The 20,872-nt window shown below is 42.3% G+C and overlaps 1 protein-coding gene and 2 long non-coding RNA genes across 4 annotated transcripts in view; 2 read left to right on the forward strand and 1 right to left on the reverse strand.

Annotated features, from left to right (window-relative positions):
• Positions 1-7,239, forward strand: part of LOC115292356 — a 36,630-nt gene extending 29,391 nt beyond the window's left edge. The window contains exons 2-3 of the long non-coding RNA XR_003908945.1: positions 6,688-6,753; positions 7,077-7,239. This is a non-coding gene — a long non-coding RNA (uncharacterized LOC115292356). The remainder of the gene's footprint in view (positions 1-6,687; positions 6,754-7,076) is intronic.
• GADL1 (glutamate decarboxylase like 1) overlaps positions 1-20,872 on the reverse strand; it is a 276,305-nt gene that overhangs the window by 17,785 nt on the left and 237,648 nt on the right. The window lies entirely within an intron of this gene.
• On the forward strand, positions 13,235-16,555 carry LOC115292358. The gene is made up of 2 exons (XR_003908947.1): positions 13,235-13,330; positions 15,985-16,555. It is a non-coding gene; the product is annotated as an uncharacterized LOC115292358 (long non-coding RNA).

Consider the following 20,872-nt stretch of genomic DNA (forward strand, 5'->3'; position numbering starts at 1 on the left):
AAAGAAAAGCAGAAACACATGTGTAGGAGATGAGACAAGTCTGGGTTGCTAGAACAAACCACGGAACAATAACCCACGCGGAGGAGTGGGCTCTATGAAGTGCTCACAGGGAGCAATAACTCGGAGATTTCACAGCACACTCTGGTTACCTAAGCGGTGGGTAGCAGGATGGATGTGTTCTAGTTGGCGGGGGAGGGAGGTGGGGGGAGGGAACCAATTGCTAGAGCCTGTGGTAGGTTTTATGATTGTTTGTAATTTTTCACACGTCTTTCTTGTTGTAAGAGTGTAAGTCCTCGCCTTCTTGTTGGAAGAGTATGAGACTCTGGTAACCTGCAGGGTCTCCCTATAGCAGGAGCGTTAGTTGCCATTCCATGATCACGTGGTCACTTCAGAGCTGAAACCTTAGGAGCTCGTTGTACATTTCTACCAGCCCTTTCTTCCTTTCCCTTTGCGGTGAGGATGGCATTTCCCAGACGGGAGCACCTCTTTCAGCTCGGATGCAGGGATCAAGAACGTGGGGACAAAACAGAACTGTCGCTGACCCACAGCAGGCATCAAATATGATCAAGAAATAAATCCTAGTTATTACAAACCACTGAGATTGGGAGGGGTGCTCATTTGTTGCTACAGTGTAACTAAGGGAAACCTAAGGGATACAGCTCAAACTAAGGTCTATTAGGTTGGATCCAGGATGAATCCCATGTGCAAGGAACCAAGGTAATTCTTGTTTGGCTCTAATTTTCCCTGCATTACACATGGCAGACAAAAGCCCTCAAACCCTGAGGATCCTATGCACTTAGATTTCCATAGACAAAGTCCAGGCAACTGCTGGATGATTCTAAGCTACTATTCAATGAGAATCTATCATCATAAAAGCAGTTTGGTCAGAGAGAGAGAGTAGCAATCTATAGCACAGGGGTTGGCAAACATTTCCTGTAAAGGGCCAGACTGCTGGGAGCCGCGTCGGCTTTGCTGGGTGACACAGTCACCACAAGGAAATGGCAGACGTTTGCACAGCTCCTGCCATGAAGTGAGACTTGTATCTCCTTCTACTAATGCCTCATATTGGAAATGGGACCACTGTTACTGATCAGGCCTCACTATGTTCCAAATCTGACCCATGTTTCCCACACAGATACCTCATGGGGAGAAGCTTACTCCCACCTCTACACAGAAGAATTTAGACAAAGCACTGCAGATGTTTGTTGAAAGACTCTTCTAATAAGCCTCACAAACCTAAGACATAGATAATAAAGGGGGTTAGAAAACACAAGAGTTACTATTAACTCTGGCCCGGAGAAAAAGAGCCTAACTTAGAAATAAGAAACAAACAAGACTTGGACATAAGTTACTGCACAGACCTTTGCTAACAGGTGCCACAAAATACCTTCCCTTACACTGATACCCATTATGAGGATGGGTAAAAATAGTTAAAACTTATACACAAAGACCCACACATCTGTGGCCCCTATGGGGCTTACACCTTCAACATCAAATAACAAGATTTACACAAGCAACTTACTAACCAAAAATACATTCTTCTTTTTGTGAGCCAGACAGAATGACTCCTAGCCTAGCCTGTGTCTGAATCTTAGTGTTATTGATATAAACAAGTGTATTTGCTATCCTGCTATTTTCCTAGTTATAAGATTTACTATCAGTTTAAACAGATGTGTATGTTATCTGCTTTTCATTGAGAATATCTTGTTATCCTATTTGTAAAAATTAACTACCTCACTAAAATTAAAGTAATTCTGCAAAAGTGCCTCTATAAAACCTGTTCCTATACACGTTTTAAAACATCTTATCACTGAGAATTATTTGTAGTAAAAATTCCACCTTTATGATGTCATGTTAACACTTAATCTATAAATAAAGAGATGCCTGGCAGAAGGTCAGAGATGCCTGCCTGGTGATCAGAAAGAAAAGCAAGGCTCTCTCATTCTCCATTTCACTGACACCATCCATCCTTCAAGGAGCCCTGGACCTGCTGGATCTGGACTCCGGCACCAGATAGTAAATATTTTAGGTTTTGGAGGTTATATAGTTTCTTTCATAACTACTCAGATTGTAAGTGAAAGTAACTACAGTTTACGGAAAACCCATGAGTGTGGCTGTGTTCCAATAAAACTTTATTTATAGAAACAGGCAATGGGCTGAATTTGGTTTGCCGGCCAACCCCTGCTGTAGTATAAGAAAACTTAAAAAAACCACACATAAAGAAATAAAAACATCTAAAAACAAACCTAATGTTTTACAATCATGTTCATAGTGTTTTAACATTAAAAGCCACACAGCGGTCACTGAACGACATTGATAATTCCTTGGCCTTCCCAGATTTAAAGTAGAGCTAACATAAGCCACTTCACAAGGTTTTTGTAGGAATTAATTAAGATGACATATAAAGTACCACGAAGAAGGCACTCAATGAATTTCAGTTTCTTTCATCTTTCATTTCTTTTTTTTTCATCTTTGTCTTCTTAGAGTGGATTTCCATTGAACGGCCATTTAGTGCATGCCAAGTTAATGAATGAGTTCCAACAGTAATGAGGTGAAACAGAGACTCTTTAAGTCAACATCTGCTGAGCATTTGGTTTGATAAGATAAACTTATGATAACCAAGAATAACTATTAATACATGTCATAATTTATATGTCCATTAATTAGACTTTCAATTATACTGACCTGGCATGGAAATGCTTTCTTATCAATTTAGGTGTATATTTTGATGATAGGTAATAATTCTGTGTTTTGTACCAAAGTCATACAATTCCTAAAGTCTTGCATTAGAACTCTGTTCTTCATGGACAAGGGTAGTAACAATCGCAGTGCTTGCTATCTGCTCAGTTAAACATAAGTCAATTTTCTCATTTATTGAACTCAGACAAGGAGGTCAAGTTTTCTTTGAAAAAGCAATGAATCTTAATATGATCCTCTATATTCTATTAATCATAAATAATCAGGGTCCAATGTGCTCAGGAGCTGATGGCCAATATCTACCATCTTTGGCACATGGGCTATGGTGACAATTGTTGAAATAAATGAACCACCTTTTTCTCCCTATAAATTTAAATGCCACCAATGAATTCTTTTCAGTACATTTTCAGCCTGATTCGACATTTTATTTTATTTTATTTTTTAATAGTTTATTGTCAAATTGGTCTCCATATAACACCCAGTGCTTTTCCCCACAAGTGCCCCCAACCATCACCCCCTTCCCCTTCTCCCCCTCCCCCTTCAGCCCTCAGTTGTTTTCAGTATTCAATAGTCTCTCATGGTTTGTGTCCCTCTCTCTCCCCAACTCTCTTTCCCCCTTCCCCTCTCTATGGTCCTCTGTTAGGTTTCTCCTGTTAGACCTATGAGTGCAAACATATAGTATCTGTCCTTCTCTGCCTGACTTATTTCACTTAGCATGACACCCTCAAGGTCCATCCACTTTGCTACAAATGGCCATATTTCATTCTTTCTCATTGCCATATAGTACTCCATTGTGTATATATACCACATTGTCTTGATCCATTCATCAGGTAATGGACATTTAGGTTCTTTCCATGGTTTGGCTATTGTAGAAAGTGCTGCTATGAACATTGGGGTGCCCCTATGCATCAGACATTTTAAATTTATCTTCCAATTCTCCTCTTGGAGTTCCTCCTGTTTCCAAATACTAAAATCACCTCTCCTCCATTATTTCCACTTCTTCTACTGCCAAAATAATGACCAATATCATTCACAAACACATGGTGTCCATTCTATCCACGAGGTGGATAATCTGACATGTATCACGTCTACTGCAGTTGCTCCTAAGACACCAAGGTAGGTATAAACACCTTCCTGAAGTAGTATAGAAAAGAAAGGTAGAAATATTCTTCTGAAAAATTGGGGTATATGCTTATGGAGATTTCGAGAGCCCAATATGGGGCTGGAACTCATGAACCATGTGATCATGACCTGAGTCACACTCAATGGACTGAGCTACCCAGGCACCCCAGTAGGGGAAATTTTAAGGTAAATGAAATTTCTCTGAGCTGATAGCATAGTTGTGTGCTTGAATAAACATGGGGAAGGGAGTATATAGTACAGGACAACAACTTAATATCCATTTACAGCTGTTGTTAACATAATGCAAGTATAGTGGGGAGTGGAGACAGTAGCCTCTGCACCAGGGCTTAAATCACCCTGCCTTGTATGAACAGAACATGAACAAACTGCCTTAGAATAATCTGGAGATGCTTGTTACAGATACAGATTTTAGGGTACCACTCACTGTCTACCTAGTAGTACTCTATTCTTTAGGAAATTGAGCCTGGAGGGGCACCTGGGTGGCTCAGTCAGTTGAGCAGTTGACTCTTGATTTTGGCTTCGGTTGTGATCCCATGGTCATGTGATCGAGACCCAGATTGGGATCCATGATGAGCATGGAGCCTGCTTGAGATTCTCTCTCTCTCTCTCTCTCTCTCTCTCTCTCTCTCTCTTTCCCCACCCTGCCCCTCTACTCTGTGAACAGAGTTCACACTCTCTTGCATGCACGTTCTCTCTCTCTAAAACTAAATTAAATTAAATTTAAAAAAGTTTAGGGGCGACCGAGTGGCTCAGTTGGTTGAGCATTCGACTTCACCTCAGGTGGTGATCTTGCAGTTTGTGAGTTCAAGCCCTGTGTCAGACTCTGTGCTGGCAGCTCGGAGCCTGAAGCCTGCTTTAGATTCTGTGTATGTGTGTCTCTCAATCTAAGAAATAAATACACATTCAAAAAAAATTTTTTAAATAAAAAAAGTTTAAAAAGTTAAAAAGAAAAAAAAGCAACTGAGCCTGGAAAACTGATTTTTACCAAAATTTCCCTATGATTTCCATGTGAAGCCAAGTAAAGGAACAGATAGATCATGAGAGATGCAAATAGTCACCACCCTCTGTATTTAAATAGAGGCACAGAAAACAACACCAGAGCATAGCTCACTGGGCAATATAGAGGAGGCTCTCATTGCCTGTGAGAAGGTTCCTTCTCCTCCTGCTTTATCCTTTTCTCTCAGATGACAATAGTATCTAGTCCTGTGTCATTGGTCATCTCATACGGAGGAACATCAACAAATAAAACTGAAGTGTAATTTGGGGACACGAGGAAAAAAACTGTCATCCAAATAATTGTCAATAAAATCACCATCCACATATTTGAAAAAAATGAGCCAGATCTGTCACAGGTACACAAATCCTTTCCTGTAAATTCAGTGTGGTATTCTGGTATTTCTGAGGGATATCAATGCAGGGGAGGAAAATTGGTATAGTGTGAGTTTGAGCATTTAAAGGGCAGAAGTGGGACACCTGGGTGGCTCAGTTGGTTAAGTGTCTGACTCTTGATCTCGGCTCAGGTCATGATCTCATGGTTCGTGGGTTTGATCGCCATGTTGGGCTCTGCATTGACAGTATGGAGCTTGTTTGAGATTCTCACTCTTGTGAGATGCCCCTCCCCTGCTTGTTTGCACGCGCGCTCTCTCTTTCTCAAAAAATAAAATAATTCTTAAAGGGCAGAAGTGTACTGAAAAATCCCTCTGTGAAAGAAAGCAATTTAGGTCAGGAATTTTCCATTCTTCATCCTCACAGGCCTTTTGGCACCTTGTAACATTACAGCAACTATATAGGGAAGACGTCTCTATAACATGGCACCTTTCGGGTTCCACGACTGTTCTCTTTGCCCCTCGGTGATTTTCATTACCAGAGGCCTGCGCCAAGCCTTCCACATGAAGCATGTCATCAGACCAGCCACTTAGACTCGGGCTCTGCTCTGTTCATATTGATCACAAGTGGAACCCAGCCATTGTTCCCTCCCAGGGGGTTCAGCATCCAGCCTACTGGGTTGTCTGAAAGTTCTTTTTTTCCTGCAGAGCTGGCTCAGCTCTCAAAACATAGTATGAAAAAATCCAATCTCCTTGACTACTGACAATAATGAATCAATTGCCTATGCAGGTGTCAAAATGATGGCGTGTTTTGCTATCTGAATCATCAAGCAAGGAGAGGAAGGGGAAGGAGAGAACTGTGGATGGAACTACATAGAGTCTGAAACTAAACACAATAGAAACAGAAAGGGAGGCAAACCATAGGAGACTCTGAAATACAGAGAGGGTTGCTGGAGGGGAGGACGGGCTAAACAGGTGACGGGCATTAAGAAGGGCAATGTTGGGATGAGCCCTGGGTGTTACATGTAAGTGATGAATCACTGGATTCTACTCCTGAAACCAAAACTACGCTGTGTGTTAACTAAGTTGAATGTAAATAAATAAACTTAAAAAAAATAAACACAATAATTCTGGAGAAGGATGGATTCATATCTATGCATACAACTTCTTGGACAGTTTTTACAGCATCCTCAAATCTAGTTTCTTTTTGAACGATAGATCCCAATATCTTCTGTGAATCAAATGAATGTTTCATTATTTTTTAAAAAACAACAGTAATTCATCATTCCCTTTTAAAAGAAGACTCTAGTCATGGCCACATCTAAGGGAACATGGACCGAAGATTTACGTATGAGGGCACAAGGATTATATGTTTCCACTGATCTATCATAGTCTGTATTTTCTCTTCATTACCCAACTGTCCACCCACTCACCAAATCTGGATTTCAGTTCCTGTCAGGATTGTGGCCTGTGGTTTGAACTGTCTTCAGGGAGTTAAAATGAGTTTATTCTTCATTCACAGCACGAGCTGGATCTCTAACGCCACAGAAAATGCTTCTAGTCAGAGTCACCTCCCAAACACAGACAGGTAAGGCCTGCAGAAGACGTTCAGCAGTATGCAGACCTAATTACTTATCGGATAGTGTGGAAAGGTCCAGTCATTCTTGAAGGCAGAGGAAGGGAGTTAGGTCAGTTGCAGAGAGATTTGTGTTTTCCCCCTTCTTCCAGGACCAAAGCAATGTGGTATCTAGACTATGGATTGATTTGGGACACCATCTAGTGAAGGAGTTGAGGAAGTGCATGAACACAGAAAGAAAAATCCCAAGCCAAATTGTTTCCATTGACGAAATACTTTCTTTCGGACTATTTTAAATGGTCCTGAAGTGAACAACGGTGTGATTTTTTTTTAAGTTAGGGCAAAAGCAAAACAGAATGACCAGGGACTGAGGCATAGACCAGATTCGGCCGATTATCCCACCTGCCTCTTGAGATACAACGGACAGTTTCCTCTCAGCACTTTCCCATTGACCAAGGTAAGAGCCTAAGAAATGCCCCCTGGAGTCAGTTCAATCAATAGTCTACTTCTGCCAGAAAGTCAGCATCTGGGAATGGCACCAGAGGGTTTGGAAGGAGTGATGCCAGGGCACCAGATTTTCAAACACGCACCCATCAGCCGCAGTGGTTTTCAGTTAAACAGTATATATGTTAGCTATCAAAAAATTAAATTTTTTTCTAGAACTCAATAGCTTTTATCGCCAGAAAATCAATACCAACAGTACCTATTTCACAGTGCACTGCACACAAAAAGCACTCAATAAATACAACATTGTTCAATAACTAAAATTGGCAGCTAGAATTTTTAACTGGGGAAGAGAGTTGAATATAATTCAGCTATTATGTTTTGAATTCTTCTATATAAAGCCATGCTCTTGGCATTGAATAAATGTTATGTGACTGCTTCTAAGCATCCCATCGGGGTGGGGAAGGAGAAATAAAGCAAAACAACAACAAACCTCCGGAGCTTCATATTGTGGTACTTTTGATATAACTATCAATGGTTTCTAACGAATCTTCATTCATCTTTCTCTGCCTTACAGAAAACCTCATTTCCGCATTCTTGAGGGGAAGCTTGCACTCTCATTTCTAGCTGTTGCTCTGAAGTTACATGGTCAGGTTGCCAGGGGGACATCAGTTTCTAGGGGTAACTGATTCTAGCCACTCTCAAAAAAAAAGAAATGCTGTGTTTGTGTTGCTCATTTTGTTGGCTTCTCCTTTTTAGATGAAGAAGGAGAGGCTCCAACAGGTCTGCACACTCCAGTGAGCGGCCACTGGGAAGACACTGACCTTGCCTCAGAGCCGTGGTCTTCTCTCTCTAATCAGAAGAAAAGAAGGCTGTCCAAATGCTGGCTGGCTCTCTCACCTTCCCCTTCCAGGTCTTCCGCTGCTTGACAGATGGCGAAATAGCTATTATCGCCTTTAGCTAGCCACACACTGACTAACCCAGGCTCATTTTTTAGCAACAGGTGCCTCTTGGGACATTTCTTCAAGAAGCCAACACTTTCAACCAATTGGATTTACTTTGAACTTAGGGAACAGAGGACTTTTTGAACATTTCAACTGTGCTTCTCTTATATTTATTTGTGGTCCTGTAACTAATAGGGAGAGAAGGTATTTAGCAGGCAGTAAATTCTTGATCTGCAAGACAATACCTGAAAAGCACTTGCAGGCTGGCCAAATGGGGAGTGATGGGTGCCCCCCTCCTTAGTGGTTTAGGACAATAGCACAGGCCACTGTCTGTCACTGGGTTAGCACCTCACACAGACAAGCCACTGAGGGACTCTTAACAAGAATGGCTAGAAAAACATATCCTCACTCAGGGACAGATCAGAAAACATGAAAATGACTATCATGTGCAGCAAAATGGGCTAACTGTCATAACTGAAGGACAAACTGTGATGGAGAGTTAAGTCAAGGGGCACCTGGGTGGCTCAGTCGTTTGGGTGTCTGACTTTGGCTCAGGTCATGATCTCACAGTTTGTAGGTTTGAGCCCCGCATCGGGCTCTGTGCTGATGGCTCAGATTCTGCATCTCCCTCTTTCTCTACCGCTCCCCCACTCATGCTCTGTTTCTGTCTCAATAATAAATACATTTAAAAAAATTAAAAAAAGAGAGAGAGTTAAGTCAAGGTGTTTTATAGCCAGCAATCAGGGATGATGGAGAATAAGCTTTTGGGTAGGAGATTTTGTAGTTCTGAGAGGGCATCCAATCAGCTGTGTGATATGGAGGCAACCTATTATTAATCAGGGTAAAGTACAGAAATCCTCCTCCTCCTTCTTCAAAACAAGTTAAGAGCATTTCAGATAATCTGCATATAACATCTCGCTCACTCCTGTTCTGACATGCTTTCATGAATGGGAGAGAAGGAGTTAAAATCACAATCAAAAGAGCATACAACTAGGGATGCCAGTTTGCTCAGAGGAGTCCTGATTTCTGTATGTTTTTTCTGGCATAATTATTAATAGCAGCCACTTCGCTTTGAGTGTCCTGGGTTACAGAGTACATTCTTGGTCACCAGACACATACCAACCGTCTATATCGTGAATGCTGCCTAAGTGGATGGAGGGGCACATGCACCATCAGCCCTGCCTGTCTCCCTCTGCTCAGGCTTCCAAAATGCCAGGTCTACTGAGATACCCAAGCGACATTCCAATGGTGACGCTGCGAGAAATGTCACAGGGGCCATTGAGAGGGCCCCAACTTATTTCCAAATGATGGAAAAGCCTAAGGATAAAAATTCCCATCTCTCCCTCTCTTTCCCCCTGAGGCCAATCATTGGCCACAACTGTTACAACTAATTGCCAATATTAGCAACACACACACACACTACATACACACACACACACACTACATACACACACACACACACACACACATATAATATATATATATATATAAGTATAATGCTGACTCAAAATAAGTGCTAATTCATTTGCCTGACTTAGAAGCTCATTTTTTTAGTGACAGTGAGCATCAGGACGTGCTAGAGCCTATAATAAACAGGACATTATGTATTTTACATATTTCTGGAAGAGACAGGACATCATCTCCAATACAAGACGCAGATGTAAAAGGATGTGTGTTTGGCAGAGAAAGAAGTAAAAAACTCTTTCTTCTGAAAGCCAAATATACCAAGCAGAAGAGAGGGGGGGATAATAAGCCCTCTGGATTTTGAATGAAGGTATATAGGCTAAAAGGAAAATTGGAAGACAAATGATCTGAGGGATCATCTTCTGCCCCTTCCCCGTCTATTTTTACTCAGTGGTGGCCCACAGACAGTCACAGATGGACTGAGAAAATCAGCTTTCTGCTGCACTCGCGCCCCCCCAATGGTCTCACCATTTCACAGCTCACACGTTTAGCGCAAAGCCCCATGGAACGTTTTAGGCTTCGTTGTCAAAGCCTGGAGTCGGATTAAGTGGCAGGGCTAAATCCAGCTTTCCTCTTTATCCCCAACCAATTTTGTTCCCCTGTCTTTCCAACAAGTGAATGGCAAAGGGTAATGAGGCCAAGGATGAAAAGGGGAAAAAAAAGGAGGCTTAGGGATGGCCGTCAGAATAAGATGGGCCGCGTTTCCGAAATTAAACCCAGCAGGCAGAAGGCTTTCCAAAGGCCGCCCAGCCCGGCTGCCGAAACCCGTCTCATTAAAGCGCTGTTGTGGTTCCTCACTCGACACACAAAAAGGGAGCTGACCGAGCACTTCACGGAGAAGCCTGAGCAAAGATGGCGCCCTGATGTGGCGCCGCGCCGGGCCTTCTCGGGTAATTCCGGGGTTATTACCAACGGCTTTTTTTCTGCTTTTAGAGTTAATGGAGGCAGATTCACAAACTGAGTACTAGCCCAGGCTGGCGTGAGACAAAGCTTCACTCTCTCTCATTTCAGACACTGCAGGGCCTACCTCTGCCTGGCTGACAGTCACAAGCTGCAGTTTAAGCACAAAATCCACTTAAGCGGAGCGCTCTGCACGGCAGTAGAGGAATTTATGGTAAACGATGACAGGAGTAACAGTGAAATCTGTGTCACAGCCAACCTCAGCTTTTAGATAATGCCCTGCGTCTAATGGTTACAATAGCTACCATAAATTTACCACAGCCCTGGAGACGAGGAGGACATGCAGCCCTATTCGCTGCTTTAAATCACCAGTCACTCAGAAACCCAGCCTCGAGGAGTCACCCGTGACTCTTGCCCTGTCCTTTCTCTCTCAACCTCCTCCCCCTTAAACATCGGACAGGAAAGTGATCCCTGGAGCATACTCCACAGCAAGACAACCCAAGTGAAAGGGCAGCATGGATTGTTCTAGAAGAAACTTCCCCCACCGCTCAATTCATCTGGGGCTTCTAGAGAGTATTGGAGTCCAAAGATTGGTTTGTTAATAAAAGATGTTCATTATGAAGGGGACTAGAATTTTTCACCCCCAAATTAGCCTCTTTTAGCATAGGCATTAGTTTAGGTGGATTATTTTTAAAAAACAAACCCCCAAAAACAGCAGACATAGGAAAATCAGTAGGCTTTATAAGTTACCTTTTGTTGGAGGCGCCTGGGTGGCTCAGTCGGTTCAGCCTCCAACTTTGGCTCAAGTCATCTCACGAGCCATGAGACACACTTTGGGCTCTGTGCTGACAGCTCAGAGCCTGGAGCCTGCTTCAGATCCTGTGTCTCCCTCTCTCTCTTCTCCCCTTCTCATGCTCTGTCTCTCTCTCTCTCTCTCAAAAATAAACAAAGAGGGCACCTGGGTGGTTCAGTCTGTTAAGTATCCGACTTCAGCTCAGGTCATGATCTCACCGTTTGTGGGTTCAAGCCCCACATCGGGCTCTGTGCTGACAGCTCAGAGCCTGGAGCCTGCTTCAGTTTCTCTGTCTCCCTCTCTCTCCCTCTTCTGCTCATGTTCTATCTCTATGTCTCTCTCTCAAAAATAAACATTAAAATTTTTTTTAAAACATTAAAAAATAATAAAAAATAAATTAAAAAAGAAGTTACCTTTTGTAAAGACATGTTAAAGCTTAAAGGGAAATCTCCATTTGTAAGGGTATCTCCCTCTCTTTAGCAGGAACAGAAAGGTGATTCTAAATCTCTAGACCTCTTCTCAATAGAGAAGCAAGGACTTAAATCTGTATCACAACCCTACCCTTGTTTACTGTGCTTTTCTTTGTAACCTCCTATAACTGGCCTCCCTGCCTCCAAAACATCTTTGGTCTTTGGTTGCAGATGGTATTAAGGTGATAGCTTGGGCCACTGCAGGGAGCTACTCAGTTTTCCTGGGTCTCTCTCATTTACACAGGAGGCATACAAGTTACTAAACTTCTGCTTGTTTTAGTCCCGTTAATATCTTTATTGTAAGGGTGTCTCGGCCAAGAACCTAGAAAGGTGGAGAGAAAATAATTTCTCTTCCTCCACAGGAATATGTTAAAATGATCCAACTGTTTGGATAGTAGTATTTGTTCTGTTTAACTTTTAATAGGATAATTATTTCTTCATGTATCAAAAAAGCAACTGCCAGCAAAAGTAGCCAGAAGTCAAACCAGTGTAACTGGATGGCGACAAACTGGGAAGTACTAGTCTGAACTGAACTGAACTTGAACTCAGTTGAGAACTAAGAATCTTCATTCTCACCAACCTCAATCAGTTAAGAACCCTCCATTATCGGTACAGATTAAGTATTAAAGCTTAGGGATATTTAGATTTCTAAAGGAAAGTACCATAGGCATCTTAAACCAACGTCCCTTTTCGGACAGCTGTCACTGCCAGCCACAAATTCAGTGTTGTCTTCTTGGTGAGAGAGCGATTTACTGCCTCTGTGATATCAATTTGCTAAGTTACCTTGTGGGATATGAATCACATTCCAGAGACCCCGCCCATGACTGCATGTAAGTAAAAGAAAATTGCCTTCACTCCGCGTGAGTGGAGTCAGTCTAATTTACATTCCATGCTCTACAGACACAGCATTTCTTTCTCCGACATGTATGCCTTCAATTCAGAAGTCCTTCCTCAAATGCAGCCTTCCTAGTTCCAAATACATCTTTAGAAACACCATGACAGGTCTGCATACAGTGTTTTGCATATTTATCTTGGACACGGGGCGGGGGGGGGGGTTGTGGCTGTTTAATGTTTATTTTTAAATTTTCTTAATTTTAATTTTAAGGGAAAAGAAAATGTACTCCTCTCTCAGGTAGTCATTTTTGCAAAGAAACAACTACCGCTGTTAAAGCAGGATGGTTTCGGGGCACCTGGATGGCTCAGTCGGTTGAGGATCGCCTTCAGCTCAGGTCATGATCTCATGGTTTGTAGGTTCGAGCCCCACGTCCGGCTCTGTGCTGACAGCTAGCTCAGAGCCTGGAGCCTGCTTCAGATTCTGTATTTCCCTCTCTCCCTGACCCTCCCCTGCTCACGCTGTCTCTCTCTCTCTCTCTCTCTCAAAAAAGCCCAAAACATTAAAAGAAAGAAAGAAGGAAAGAAGAAGGAAAGAAGGAAAGGAAGGAAGGAAGGAAGGCTTCTTACAGAAGGGTGACTAATGGGAGACCCTTTTGCCCACCTGCCACCCCTGAGCTTGTCCAGCGGAACAACCACAGACCAATAGACCTTAAAGGACACCATGTTAGCCCTTTATCTTGGTAATACTTAAATGCATCCTCCTAACCCTGGATTTACCTGTGGGGTGAGGCTTACAAAAGGTCCCCAGCTGACATTCGGGTATTATTATGAGGAAATCAATGTAAATCTAGTAGCCCAAATATAAACTACCACTCATTTGCTTCTTAACAATTAAACCTGTAAAGGCTTTAGCAATTTCATCACGTGGAAATTTCCTTATACATTTTAATGCACTTATGAGGCTCCTCACTCAGCACCTAATTTTAGTGGGCCTGTGAAACGTGCAGCTAGTAACTTGACTAATTAGAGAGAGGAAGCAATTATTTAAAATGACATTATTGTTCTGTTCACACTAAAAGTCACGGCCACCCACAGGATTTCCCCAGGGGGACCGAGGGACCACTGCATTGCCAATCTTCTTCTATGCTTTCTATCTTTAAGTAATAAACTCAATTATCGACACAGAGTTTCCTGTGCACAGCCATCAGGTTGATCATGTGGACTTCAGAGAAGTCGAGATCCTTTTAATAAAATGAGAAAGGAATGTATTCTAGTTTGCCTTTAAAGTATGACTCCTTTTTTGCTTCCTCCATCAGTGGCAATTTCAGTATAGTGCAATGGGCAGGAGACCCGCCATTTGTTTTTATCAAGATACGTGAAGAGGGACCTACAAGGCCTCTTGGGGAACAAACGATAATCTTGTCCAACTGATGAAATACAAGTTATCAAATAATATTATCTGACAGACCCCTTCAGGAAAGAAAATAGAATGTGTTGTGACTGTACTTTGAGGGAGATTCAGCCACAATGAGAAGCATAATAAAGCCTAAATCCTAGAGGGCTACAGAAAAGGGCAACTCCGAAGGAATGCCAATGACAAACTTTCTGATTCTACAAGAGTCTGGGAGCATCAAGAACGTGACGTCCAGATTCTAAGCTAAGCTGACAGATGATAAAGAGTGTATTACCTCAATGGCTAAATATTTAAGCTTCATAGAGTGGAAGATATTTGACTGTAAATGAGCCAAGAATACAAAATTAGGGAGAAAAAAACCCTGCCTGTGAAATTATACTGCAGACATAAAATCTCAACTGCTGAGAGCTCCAGTTTTTTTTAAGAGCCGTGGTTGACAGAGCAAATTAAGCAGTGAGATGTTTACTATGTTTAACAGAGATAAACTGGCAAGTGTAGAAGATGTAATTACCAGCATGTTTTTCTAAAAATGAATCTTCGCTCTGCTGTGAAGGAGCAACACTGGGGCACTGGGTTCTTTTTCTTTTCTTTCTATTTTTTTTCCTAAAAAAAATCTGTCACGTGTTCGAAAAGAATTAATTTTTTCTTTCAGTAGCTAAGATGGTCAAATATCAAAATACCAAGAGAAAGGAGACAAAATGGGAATGACTTCAATGTTTGACCTAGATAGAGAGCTCGAGGATTCACACTTATACCAATAACTAACCCTTACCTTACTGTAAATTATGTCCCAACGAGGTTTGTCCTGTGTATAATAGGAAATAACGATTATTTATTGACTTGGAAACAGCAGACAAAGATGTTCCCAGGCCAAAACCACCAGCCCAATTTATTGAAGAATCTGGGTGTTTCTCCTTGTTATTAAATATCAACAATCTGGGGCACCTGGGTGGCTCAGTCAGTTAAGTATCCAACTTTAGCTCAAGTCATGATCCCACAGTTTGTGGGTTCGAGCCCCGCGTCGGGCTCTGTGCTGACAGCTAGCTCAGAGCCTGGAACCTGTCTTTGGATTCTGTGTCTCCCTCTCTCTTTGACCCTACCCTGTTTGCTTTGCCTCTGTCTCTCAAAAATATAAATAAATAAATAAATAAATAATAAAATAATATAAATAAACAAACAAACAAATAGCAACAATGAAAGAGGATAGTTCCAACCCACCCCTTGGAAGAAGATCACTGTTATAAATAATTTAATATTTTTACAGAGTAAAACTTTTTTGTTTGGTTGTTTTTGAGAGAGACAGACAGAGCATGAGAGGAGGAGGCATAGAGAGAGAGGGAGACACGGAGTCCAGAGCAGGCTCCAGGCTCTGTGCTATCAGCACAGAACCTGACACGGGGCACAAACTCAGGAACCACGAGATCATGACCTGAGCTGAAGTCAGATGCTTAACTGACTGAGCCTCCCAGGCACTCCCAGAATAAAGCTTTTAATAAGTCAAAGATTGCTCTATGCCATCATTGGAATAAACACAAAGATGATTATTCATATGTTAAAAAATATATTAAGCTTAAGGATAGGTTATGATTCTTGCTTTCCTTACGGAAATTCTCAGGCCTGTCCCACGAGGGCTATCTCCTTAGCAATACTGCCTGGCCGGACATCATCAGGGAGTTTGGTTTTGCTAGAGTGTGGCCATTGCAGAGAATACATATTTGCTGAATGATGGTAATGTTACAGTGACTCACATGTTTATCCGCCTATTTATAGGTACTTATAGATATATATTGTACATATAAATGAGGGAATGAAAGAAAAGCTGAATGTACAGAAATATATGTTGTGATGGAAGATGATTTAAACATGTGCCAAATAGTCTGTCTTCTCCTACTAAAAGTAGAGATGATCATCTGCACACCCAATATTCACACACATAATCCCAAGTCAGCCTTCAATGGTTGATCTCTTTGTCCCCAGCAGACTTCCACAAGCCTCTCCTGTCCGTACTTAAAACCTCGGCTCCCAGATCATGCAGCATCGCCTACTTAGGCCTGCCAGCTGGGACCTGGAACTGGTTAGAAGACACGTGTCCCCCAACCACTCACGTGAGCAAGAGGAAGCTTCACCAAATGCCTCGGCAGCACAGGACAGCAGCCGCAGAGACAGCCCCCCCGGCCCCCCGCGCCACTCTTGGGATGCACGTGATGCAACTACGTCAAGAAATATTTATTTTCACCTCATCCTTTGACATGATCATCTTTCTGTGGACAGTGAAAACAACATGGAGCTTGGTGACAATTAAGAACTAAATTTAAGCAAACTCTACCTGGTCAACTGCCTAATGAGCTGATCTGAGCCTTAAGCCTCCGTTTTCTTAACATGGTGATGGTCATAAGGATAAACTTAACTTTATAGGAAGGATTCCTAGGCAAATCGGGTGAGACTGTGAATGCGGAAAGACTTGCCAAGCCTTAAAACACTGTAAAGTATGCTAGATAGAAAAGTGTCTTTGTAGAATGATTGCAAATATAACACGAATTCTCTGCACCTCTACCAGCCTTTAATGTGACTCTGAACTTCCTCCTGTCCTAAGTCTACTCATCCATCCACCATGCCTCCTCTCCCATACAGGAGTGAGCTCCAGCAGGTCCAGGGCTCCCTGAAAGATGGACAGTGTCAGCAAAAGGGAGCAAGAGAGCCTTGGGTTTCTTTCTGATCACCAGGCAGGCATCTCTGCACTTACTGGAGAGTCTATTTATCAAAAAAATATATGGGGCCAGCACAGAAGTGGCATTTGCCTTAGACAATGATTTCTGATGACAAATTCTTTGGTGTGTAAAAATTTCCCAGAACATAGATTGATAGAAGACTCAGGCATAATCTTTATCAATAGTGATTGATGTAGGTGACTTAGATGTTTATCATATGGGGAAGGAAGGTATCCTCAACATTCAAATACAAGACAATGTTCTTAGCATAGCAAAGGCAAGAGTTAGTTCTTTGTGAGTAGGGGTCAACAGCCTGTTTTCTTGAGGGGAAGAAAAACAGGTTTCTCAGGAAATGTAATATTTGCTCCCACAAACATGAAAGAAGAAATTCCTATAATAAGTTCCTTCACAAGGTACAAATCGCATATTTTTAGGATGAGGGGGCGAGTCACTCCTGACACTGGTCAACAAGGCACCTTGGGGGTTGGTGCTCAAGCAAAAATAATTGAGTGGGGGGTAGACATCAGTCACCGTCTGATGGTAGGAGGCCTTGCAAACCCGCCTTACCTCACAGGAGGTTTTCTTTTTTTCCTCTCAACTTAGTGAGTTCAGAAATGGCTTCCAACACTCCCATCCAACTGGTCTTGTGATTTTCTCTGGTTTATAAGAAACAGCAGAAGCGATGGTGTGCCAGTTCCAGGCTAAGGCCTCAAGTAGTCTTGCAAACTCCTGTTTGGTGCCTTGGAACTCCTACCACTGCCAGGAGAAGGAGCCCAGAATAGCCTGGTGGACTGGATGGCATGCAGGACGTTGCTAGGTCATCCAATCTAGCCTAAGGCAGCAAACACCACCATGGTCAGCAGAGCTGCCTACCTGACCCAAAGCTGACTGTAGCTATAATGCTGTGCTCAGCCAGAACTAGCAGAATCATTCCAGATAATCTGTAGGTTCATGGGGAGTGATAAAAAATGAATATGTTCAACCACTGAGTTTGGGGGCCGGTTTGTAATGTAGAAATAACTAACTGACACATCAGATAGCCTCCAGCTGGAGTCCTTGGGGGAAATGTCCAGGAAGAAAAGCTCACATGGGCAGGTTGTCTGAGGTCTTGGAAACCCAAGACAATTTATCTTTCAGCTCTTCCCTTCAGCTTCCCTCAGCATCTCCAGGGTGGTGGCAGCACAATTCCTAGCTGACCTCAGAATGAAGGCTGAAAGCTTCTGCTCTCAGCAAAAAGACCACCCTTAATGTGAAGAACACCGTGTGAATGCCTGTGTTCCTGCTTCCAAGACGTGAGCTAAAAAGAGAGAAAGAAATGGCTTCCTGGATCCTATCTGACCCCTCTTTACGTATGCTGCCCCAGTGAAGAGCCAAATATGCAGGCAGGTCTCTTTTTAAATATAGCTTCTGAAATCACCCTACCCAAACTGACATTTAAAAATCAGCTGATACCGGAGAGCAGGAAAGGATTAGATAGCAAAAATGGAAAAGGGACTAGATCAGAGGCTAGATCACCAGAAGTCTCTAAAAACCATAAATGCTCTGGAGACACTGCACGGAGAGTAGAAAGATAATTGTAAAAGAAATGAAAGGGTAACCTATCAATATCTTCTTCGTGATCAAGCAGTCCCTGTTCACAGAGCTCCTGCCATGTACAACCAGGACTAATGTCATACCGTTACTGAATATTCTGAGGGTAATTAATTATAGGCTCATGCATTCACCTTTCCCTTTATTTCTGCTTTGCTGTTTGCCTTTTGTTTCTCTCTCAGGGCTTAACCCCTCCACACAATATGTATAAGCACAGGATGATGTCCTAGAAATCCAATCCTCCAAATATTTCTCATGATCAATAGACCAGATTCACAACAGGACAACTTGAAGGAATTCTATGACTCATACAAATATATTGCCACCCTTGCTTAAAGGGTTCGCTGTTTATAGTATACCTTCTGGATGCCCAGCCTTCCTTCTTTCCTCCTCGTAACAGAACACACCAGTAGCAAAGCTGTCCAAACTATCAGAAGATCAGCAGAAACTAAGAAAAAGCATCTGACCTTAAGATGGGAAGGCCAAGTACCCATCAACAATACTGCAATAGCATTTATTGAGCATTACTCCATACTGTGCACCCTAGTGTTTATTCACTGTCTCAAAGTTGTCTTCTCAACAATTCCATGAGTCAGGTGTTATGAAACCTATTCTACCCATGAGGTTGGGCAGGATACAGTAACATGTCCCAATAGCTAGTCATAGCCACTTATTGGCAGAGCCAAGAGCAAAACTAGGTCTGGATAATATCAAGGAACCATCTGAACCCTAAGCTTTCCCTAAGCTTTCCTAAGCATAGCCTGGGCTTAAGAACTAAAGAGCTAAAGATTCTAAAGGATCAGACTGGTTCTGCCCCTAACTAACTGACAGGCTAAGTAACATGAAATGTTGGGCAACTAACTTACTCACTCTGAGAGGAATGATAGAATCTGCTTCATAGAACTAAATACGATCATGGACATACCAGACTTAGCACAGCGTAAGGCAATATAGGAAACGCTCAAAACATGTTACAAAATAAATAAATACAGCCCCTTCCACAAACACACAGATGTGGCAGAGGGAGAGAGTTGAAACTACTCAGAGAGTCTCATTACTGAGAAAAGATCTCCACAATGAGCCCATCCAGGAGGATGCCACTGTATGTCCACAAAGCAAGTCTACTTTTTATTTACTGCTTTACAATCATTTTTTAAGTTTCTAAGTATTTATTTTGATGCCGTGTTACAATTTGTAAAGCACGCTTATAAATGGAGTCCTATGCCATCCTTGTCCGGAGGCAGCACGTTCTAAGACCTGGTTCAAATGCCTGCCTCTCGATGAAGTCTTCCCTGAGCTTCCTGCAGAGGACCGCAGGGAATGAGCATCAGTACAGCCCTTCCAGATAAAGCCCCTTCCTATACTGCACAGGCTGATGCATTTCCAGGGCTCCCTTGCAGCTAAGGCATCTGGGGTGACTTAGAGTTAGCCAATCCGATGCACCTGTGTGAGCCATAATTTCAGTGGGAGAAGCAGTGTAGTGACGGACCCATTTTTGCCAGGCAGATGGCAGGAGAGGCAGCCGGTTGTAGTGCGGGGCTCTCCTGTGGCAGACTCACAGTTCAGCAGGCTACTTTAGACAGGGCCAAGGGCAGCACCACCCCGCACAGCCTGGTTCTGGGGCATGGCTTTGAACATCTGTCTTTCTAGCCCTCCAGTGATTACATCTTTGATTCTCTATCAAGTTCCTTTCTTCTTAAATTAGCCAGAGTATATTCCATTACATGCACTTGACCCCTAAGCAATCACTTAGAAGAGGAATTCTTCCTGACCTTTCTGTACCCAAAGTACATTGCCTTGCCCATAATTCTTGTTATACTTGACTTTTCATTACAGTAATTTTTAGACATGTTTCTCTCGTCTTCCAACTGAAAGCTGCTTGATAGAAGATGTGAGGTCATTTGCATCTTTGATTTTTCCCATAGTGCTTTGCAAACTATGTGCTGAATTGAACTGAGACAGGTTCCTACAATAACACTGTGGCAGGTGAAAGACTGATTTTGAATCATCACTGCATTTTATTCTTCCATGTTCCATCTCTTGTTAAGTTATGTCTAAATTGCTAAATTCAAAGTAACCATCCATGTTTGTGATAGATGAGGTAACTCTTTAGAAATATTTATTCATAATATTTTATGACTTCACTCATCAGTGGAATTTAAGAAACACAACAGATCAACATAGGGGAAGGAAAGAAAAAATAAGATAAAAACGGAGAGGGAGGCAAACCATAAGAGACTCTTAAATACAGAGAATAAAGTGAGGGTTGCTGGAGGGGTGTAAGGTGGGGGGATGGGCTAAATGGGTGGCAGGCATGAAGGAGAGCATTTGTTATATGAGCACTGGGTGTTATATATAAGTGATGAATCACTAAATGCTAGTCCTGAAACCATTATTACACTGCATGTTAACTAACTTGGATTTAAATAAATTTTTATAAAAAGAAATATTTGGGGCACCTGGGTGACTCAGTCACTGAAGCATCTGATTTCAGCTCAGGTCATAATCTTGTGGTTTGTGGGTTTGAGCCCCACATCAGGCCCTGGGCTGACAGCTGAGAGCCTAGAGCC

The sequence above is a fragment of the Suricata suricatta genome, chromosome 5 (assembly GCF_006229205.1).
Source record: "Suricata suricatta isolate VVHF042 chromosome 5, meerkat_22Aug2017_6uvM2_HiC, whole genome shotgun sequence".
In the NCBI taxonomy this organism is placed as follows: Eukaryota; Metazoa; Chordata; class Mammalia; order Carnivora; family Herpestidae; genus Suricata; species Suricata suricatta.